General features: G+C 39.0%; 1 protein-coding gene across 1 annotated transcript in view; it reads left to right on the forward strand.

Moving 5' to 3' along the window:
- znf330 (zinc finger protein 330) overlaps positions 1–8,459 on the forward strand; it is a 30,829-nt gene that overhangs the window by 15,574 nt on the left and 6,796 nt on the right. The window lies entirely within an intron of this gene.

Raw genomic sequence — 8,459 nt, forward strand, 5'->3', positions numbered from 1 at the left:
TATATATATATATATATATATATATATGTATTCCTCATGGAGGAAAGTAAGATGTTTTAATTTTACACAGAGTTGACACACTTTCACAGCCCTTCTGTATTTTGTGTTTTCCAGTCAGTGAAGCTTTAACTTATTTTTCTGTTTTTGCCTTCAGCGACATTGTAAGTCAGCTCTCCTCGACGGCTTGTTGGAACGCCAGCTTCTTGGACCAAAGGTACATGAACGTCATCAGGAAGTACTTCTGAGTATTTACTGAGTATTCACTCTGTCACTGTCCCCAGTAACTGATTAAAGTAACACTTTACTGGAACAAATGCACAACTGTAAAATCATTTTATTAAGCCAAATGTTCTCAGACAGGTTAATAATTAATATGCCATTAAATATTTAGCTTCTAGTATTTTAATACTTTTATTTGGACCTTACTTGAAGTCGGCCTTGTAATCAAGTTGTTTATTTAAGTAAAAGACAAAAATCAAACAGAAATGAAATGGCTTTTTATAACCTGGCTGTAAAGTAATTACAAACCCATCATCCCTCAAAATAACTTTTATACCTGTTTTAGACTAAGATCATTTTGTGTTGAGAAAATATTAGTTGAGCAGGTTTTGGTCCTTCCTTTAAAAAAACAAACATAAAGTGATTATGAGGAGTTGGCTTCAATTAAACTTATACATTTCTCATAACATTGTAAGGAACAGTAAATCTGTTTCCATGTTGGATTTAAAGTTTCTAATTTCAGTCCTTCACGTTTTAAAAAGTAACATCAGGGTGGCTTTATCTGTAATTTACACCATGTGACGTGTGTTTTGATAAAAAGCGGCGTGTGTTGGTGTAGCAGCTCTTCGTCGAGTCACGGGTCACAGGTCGGTCGTGTGTTGAATATAAACTGAACGTCGGTGTTTTGTGCTTGAGCTTCCACAGATTGAGGTCTGATGTGTCTGTTGTGCTTCAATAAAACCTTTGCTCTGAGAAAGTCCAGGTTTAAACGTTCAACAGTGCGTCATGTTGGGGTTTGACGGTGTGTTTAAGGCCGTGCTCTGGTGAGGTAAATCACGTGGTGCGTTTACTGTCTTGGTCTTTAACAGTGAATCAGAGCGCTGTTAAAGAAGTTGCTTAAATCTCAGCTAATGTCATGCTCAGAAACATCAGAAAGTTGCTTCGGTCCAGTCCGGTGAACCTGGTCGGGCCGACCACATTGTTTAAAATTATTCTGACACATGTGAACACCAGTTCAGGTTCTGTTTTAGCCCACAGACATTTCAGGGATGTTTTTGTTCTTTTCTCTCAGTGATGACACTCATTTCAAAACCAACCCAAAGGCCCCAGGTATCAGTTTCAGCTCTGTCAGAACGCTGTTCGAGGCTCTCAGCAAACCGGCCTTTTCTGGACTCCTGGAGCAGGTATGACTCTTATGTTTTATCCGTCATCAGCCTTCGGACTCGAAACAGTTTGTTTTCTCAAGCTGAGCCACGGCAGTTGAAATAAAACGAGCCAGCTGTGAAGGAAGAAATCGTTTTTACGCCAGTCAAAATGATTTAAAGGCCTAGAATCCTTGAAGGAATCACGTGCTGCCTTTTACACAAAGTTCATCTTCTGTTGTCATGAAGGAGTTCAGCTGTTTGTGTTGGATAAAAATATCCTCTGTTCATAGGCTGGTGAAGATTCTGAGTCATCCAGGACACGATGAATCCAAAAGAAGGTTAAAGACAAAAACAGCTGGACTTTATTTTGTAGCTGAAGACGTTTCGCTTCTCATCCGAGGAGCTTTCTCCTGAGAAGGAACGGAGAAAGCTCCTCGGAGCTACAAAATAAAGTCCAGTTGGTTTTGTCTTTAACCTTTATTTTATTTTATTTTTTTGGGGGGGGGGGGGATCCTCTGTTCATCTTACTCAAAGAAGCCCCTCGAGGGTACGAGAAGACTTTTAACTTTACTTGCAAGGTTAGACGTTCTCCAGATTTACACAGAAGTATAAAAAATGTTCTGCATCATGGAGTCCAGTCATGAGAATCTGCGCCGGGCAGCGCACGAGGTTTGTTTTTATGTACGCTCAGCAGCTCTCGGCTCAGAGGCAGACCCTGATTACCTCGGCCTCCCAGCTGCACATGCAGGATCAAATCAGCTCCTTCAGAGCGAGAGAACAGAACTCTCTGGCAACTCAAAGTTCACATTAGAAGTGATAAAACGTCATTTTCAACAATCCCCTGACATTTTGAAATCATGTTGAGCACAGTACTGGGAGGTGTCGCACTCAAAGGGAAGTTGTGAGTGAGTCTCATCTACTACCACATCGAATTTCAGCTCAATATCCGTCAGTTTCTCTGAGTTATAATCAATTTTGTGTTGGCCAAGGTCAAATAGTTGTGGCGACCTTCTTGAAATAAATTGAGTCCAAAAGTTAAGGTGTAGATGTCTACTTCTGAAGATGTTACTTTCTGAAAGTTTCATTAAAATTAATTCATACAGTCGTGATATTTTACAGGTGCAGCCACAAACAGAGAAAAACTGTGTTTATACAGTTCCTTTCTATCTGATCAAGATACTCAAAGCTCTTTACAACAATCTGTGCCTCGTTTACCTCAACACACACATTCATAGCGAACTCTCGTGTTGGAGGACGACCGCTCTAACCACTCGGCCCCATCATGTGAAAAAAACATCATTTATCGAAAACCTCCGTCATATCCTGCTTTTCAGATTTTGACATGGAGCAATGATCAAATGTATATTTGGTTCGTTTAAAACAAGAAAAACAATTATTTTTGTCTCTTTTTTTTGAGCTGGGAGTAACGGTGTAGTGCAGCATTTCATGTGAAACCACTGGTTAATAAAAACATAGATTTGAGTTTTTGACGGTGCACAAAGTTCTTCCACAGACGGGCAGAAAAAAACGAGCAGGATTTCCGTAACTATTTGTGGCTCAGTAATTTTAGGTTTGGGAATTGTTCCACAGAAGCTAATATGAATCGGACTGAACTCAGGCCACACTCCAAACCACTAAAGCCTCCCAACATTTTCCTCCCTCTGTTTCATAGATGCACCTTTAAAGGATCTTTTAAATTTATTTACCAGTTTATATTTTGAATCCTAATCCAGTTTTGCAACGTTTGTTAGTTTAAGCTGCAAAGTAAAATGTGTAAGGTGACCTTTTGACCTTTTCTTGTCTTGTTCAGGTCACCAAGAGCTTTGAGAGTCTGTTGATCCCTCAGCTGCCGCGCTCCCCTCCTGATGTCGAGGCCATGAGAATCTACCTCATTTTGACCGAGTACCCAGCCCTGCGGGACTCCAAGAACTACATCCGCCTCACCATTCCCCTGGCGATGGCTATCCTCCAGCTAGACACCAACCCCAGCAAAGTATTGGGTATCATATTTCCATCCACATTCTAAAATTATTTTGAATCCAATCAAGTCATTTTAAGTTGATTTTGTGAATTAAAAATTAGAATCCCAATTCTCTCAAAGTGACGATGTGTAAAATTTTAATATAAACAGAACGCAGCGATTTGCAAATCTTAAAAAATTGTGTTTTACTCACAAAGAACTCGTTGAACGTACCAAACGTTTAATTATTTGAAAAAAATGTTGAGCACAATGTTGGAGAAGTCACGTTCAAAGTAAATGACTCTCAGCTACTACCACATTAAATTGTAGCATTTGATGTGCACGTTGATTTATTGTAGTGTCTCAGTATCAGTTACTGAGATGATCAAACAAGGCCGAGTGTTCCTACTAATCACAGATCCCTTTAAACTTCATTATTGTTGTCAGCTGCAAAGTGAAAGACAGATGTGCTCACCACTAAATCTGTGCACATCTGGGCTTCACTGACAGTCAAGTCATTGGAGGGGACAATCTTTGATTTTCCTAAAGTGGGAGGAGGGCCCCTCCCAGGATGTTGCTCAAGTCCCCCATACTCCAGAAATGCAGGCTTTTGAACTGTTAACTGGCAACCCAGATGATTCCTCTGCTCTTTCGTACGGGGGCTCGTGGTCTCCAAAGAATCAGATGAAATTCAAATCAGACGCAGTTCTGCTTAATAAGGTCCTGAAGATCAGGAGCGTCCAAGCTTGACTTTCAGTCTCGTTTTTATCAAAAGATTTTTCTTGATTCTTGAAATATTTAGTAGATTTTGTAAACTGTATAACCGATGTTGGGATATTCAGTCTTCTCAATTTTTATTTATTTTTTAATCAATGTATTTTTTTTTCAGAACACACACTTAAAACAAACAAATAAATAAATAAATAAAAATCCCCTCCCACACCAGATTAGCCATACAGACATGCACACACCAGTTTATGACGACTACACAATATCTGCTGACATGACATACTTTAATATAAGATCTCAGTTTTCATGTTTAAATATTTTTTATTATTTCTTGTTTCAGATTTTTGTAGACTGATGAACCTCTGCCCATTTTTATTTCAAATGGACTGAGCCCCTTTAAAATGCTCTTTATACCTTGTAGAGCCCGACCGATATGAGTTTGAGGACATATTGTATCAGTGATAATTGTATCAGTGATAATTGTATCAGTGATAATTGTATCAGTGATAATTGTCCCATTATGCCCCAATATAAATGCTTCTAATTTTCACCCCTAACATGCTGGGAGCTAGCTGTGTCCTTACTTACAAATGGTGTAATTGTACAATGTATCCAGCAGAGGGCGCATGCAGATTACTTTCAGTCTTGGCCGTTCACTTTAACTTTCACTTTCAGCGCAGTTGAAGCACGGAGCATTACTGTGTGTTTTGCTGAGCGGAGCATGGTAAGTTTGTTTTAACTGATCTGTAAAATAAAATAAATCAATAATAAATTCTCTTCAATCCTCCAACCTGCTTGTCACTAGTTACGACCCTCTCAGGTTAGCAAGCTAACATTTAGATAACCTAGCATAGGCTATCACCTTGTAAAACTTTATCCAGAACCATAAATCTCACGTAGAGGTAAAATACATCAGAGTTAGTAACGTTATCTTTGTCTTCCTCAATGAAATGTTTGTCTGAAATCTTTACTTCTACAAAGAAAAATAAACTCTGCTGTGGTCGATACTAGTTATACCTTCACCGTACGTAACTGACTGTTTAAAAAATGAACAGGAAGGTGTTTCTTTGTTTAATTTATATTTTTGTAACACACTTGATAACTCTATGGTGAATAGTGGAGGATAGAAAACGTGAACACATGTTAGGAAGACTGTTTCAAGACTTCAAGTGTTAAAACTGGTTTAAAAGTAGCGGTTTACTGAGATTCTTGTGGGTGGACAAAGATAAAAAAATGTTCAGCCAATATATCACTTATTGATATTAGTCCAACTTCCAATATCGTTATCAATGAAAGCCAAAATTCTCCATATCGGTCGGGCTCTGTTGCCTCTTAACCTAACTAGTTGTCAAAGTTTCTTTAATCTGTTTGTTACTTGCACCATTTTTAACCCTTTTGTGAACTCTGTCCACCTTTTTAAGATGTTACTGACATCAAATTAAAAATATAAAAACGGCAAATTCCTACTTTAAACATTTGTTTCATTGTGAACAGGAATTTGTGAAATTTGCAAATTATTGCTTTTTTTATTTACATTTTACACAACATCCCTACTTTTTCATAATTGTTACATGAAATAACGTGTTGTTGTGAGGTCACAGAAGGTCAGCAGTGGCGGCGGCGTCCATGACGGTTTGGCCAGTCGTCACTTTTACAGAACAAATGGGCTTTAAGTCAGTACTGAGGCTTGGGGAAGTTTGTCTTCTACATAAAAGCTGAGTTGACCGATTGTTCTGGACCTTTATTGTGAGAACAATCAAGAAAAGAGAAATCATTTGAAACACACCCAAAGTTTTATTTTTGAACCAGCTGTTTTTAAAATTCAACCTTTATTCATACAGGTAGTCTCAGTGAGTGACAAGGACTCATTTTCAAGAGGGACCTGTTTGGGAGCAGATGGTGGGGGTTAAGAGCCTCTAAGAAACGGCAGATTAACAGCTATTTTAGCAGATTAATTTGATATTAGCTGATTAATTAGATGTTTTTATAACAGTTTAACTGGCCTTTTTAAAAGGACTTAATGGAACTGCTAAAATGACTAAACTGATTTTATTGTTTTATGAATAAAGGTAAAAAAACAATGAATTTGAAAATTGGATAAGAGAAGTCGTGTATCAGATTAATCTGGAAAAATTACCATATTTTTCACTGTAAGTTGCGTTTTTTTTTATAATTTGCATGACCTGCGACTTATAGGCCGAAGCAACGTATTTATGAATTTTTTCTCATATTTATAAACCAATTTTTGGCTGAGATATGACTGTTTTCATTCACTCTGACTGAAAAAAACAGAACAGTACCATTTTCTGCCACTAGATGGCAGCAGAGTAGCAGTAGTGTATGGCATGCCGTTGTATCATGTAATAGGTAAACGTGGCTATAATGACAAATTCAAAAAAGTTAAAAACAAAAACAACTGGACTTTATTTATTATACTTTATTGTTTTTGTCTTGAACTTTTTTGAATTTACCATGTCCTGGATGTCTGAGAATCTTTACCAGCTATTAATGACACAATCGACCTGCCATACTCTTCCACCTTCGTTCTGCTCGCTGCTTGGAGCAACCGTCAAATCAGCTTCATTTCGCCGCGTCGTCCCAGCGAAATGCAGCTGATTTGACCATTAAAGTGCATTTATGAAGTAAAAGTTCAACTGAGACACACGTTACTATAATGTCGAGCAAACAAATAATTGTTTTTAAGTGTTAATCTTATTAAATTCTTGTTAAAGTCCTCCCGTGCACGCTCCCGCAGCCGCCATTTGGCAGCCAATCAATTTTTGGCACAACACCGGCCCACATGTCCAGGTTGTCAGCGGTGACGCATAATGGATGTGACGTATTTATGGACTTTTCCACTTTTTTTAGACAAATTTGGACTGATGCAACTTATAGGGCGGAGCGATGTGTACGGTGGAAAATACGGTAGCTGTACCCTTGAAAGGTTCTGCTCAAAGATTTTGGGACACTTGGCAGCCGTTGGTGTCGTATGTTGAAAACATGTCGTGTCTGTTTAAGACATTTATGTATGTGGGGCTGATCCCGTGTGGGAGGGGATTATGTTCTGTTCTTTTCTCCTTTTGTGTTCAAAAAACAAAACAAAATCAATAAAAAGGCTTTGATTAAAAAAAGATAATGAATAATAAACTGGATGTTTCTATGCTCTACAGCATTTTGAGGTAACTTGAAATCAGAAGAAAACTGTAAGTCTGAGTTCTTTCTCCTCACTGCAGATAACTGGTGGTGTTGTGTGGACAGCACCTTCTTCACCAGAGTGGTGGACACGTACAAGAACATTGTGGTTTTCATGCTGACGGGTGGCCGGAGGCACCTGGTGCCCACGTTCTACGACAACTATCTTCTGGCCACACTGCGGCTGCTGGAGAAACTGCACAAGGTATCCACGACCCAGCTCTGCGGTGCTCAAGAGAAAATGTTTGCTTTGGTTCTTGGTAACGTGTTTCTGTGACATTTGGTGGATTTGGAACTGAAATGAGTTTCATGTTGAAAGGTTAATCTAAAGGCTAACCATGTGGAGTACAGCCACTTTTATATTCCTGACATCACCAGCCTGGTGGACATCCAGGAAGACTACCTCAAATGGTTTCTGAGTAAAGCGGAGTTTGTAAGTATGTTCCTTATATAATGTGATTTTAGACGATACTGCTCTGTAGATTTTAATTCAGGACAACTTTTTATAAAGTTACTGAAACGTTGGAGTGTTTTCAAAATGTTCTTCAGTTCTTCTGTCGAGTGTTTCTTTAGTCAGGTCTGAACATTTTTCTCTCTCTTGTTTTAATTTCTAGAAAACTGAATCTTCCCGTTCACAGGTAGTCATTTTTCATATTAATCATATGAGCCTTTGAAATATTGTTAATGTATTAATATTAATGTAAATGTTATTTTCTCTGCAGGATGACTTTTCCTCAATAAACCTTTGTGCCTTCCCGTTCATCCTGAACGCTCAAGCCAAGACGACAATGCTGCAAACTGATGCTGAGCTGCAAATGCAGGTACCGGACGCACAATGTTCGAACCGAGACGCTTCAGTTTAGTCACGTGTTTGTAACAACGCAGAACAGAAACTAGAAGGTTGTGCAAAATCTTCGTTCTTCTTCTTTTGACGTTTCACTCTTCAGGGTCTCCACAGCGAGTCCTCCTCCTCCATCTCTGTCCTCTGTGTCCTCTGTCCTCACTCCAACTACCTCCATGTCCTCTCTAACTGCATCCATAAATCTCCTCTTTGTCTTTGTCCTGCAGCTGCATTTCTAACATCCTTCTACCAATATACCCACTGTCCCTCCTCTGGACATGTCCAAACCACTGTCCCTCCTCTGGACATGTCCAGAGGAAGGACAGTGGTTTGGACATGTCCAGAGGAGGGACAGTGGTTTGGACATGTCCAG

Source organism: Nematolebias whitei, chromosome 16, assembly GCF_014905685.2.
Source record: "Nematolebias whitei isolate Nwh7 chromosome 16, NemWhi1, whole genome shotgun sequence".
NCBI lineage: Eukaryota > Metazoa > Chordata > Actinopteri > Cyprinodontiformes > Rivulidae > Nematolebias > Nematolebias whitei.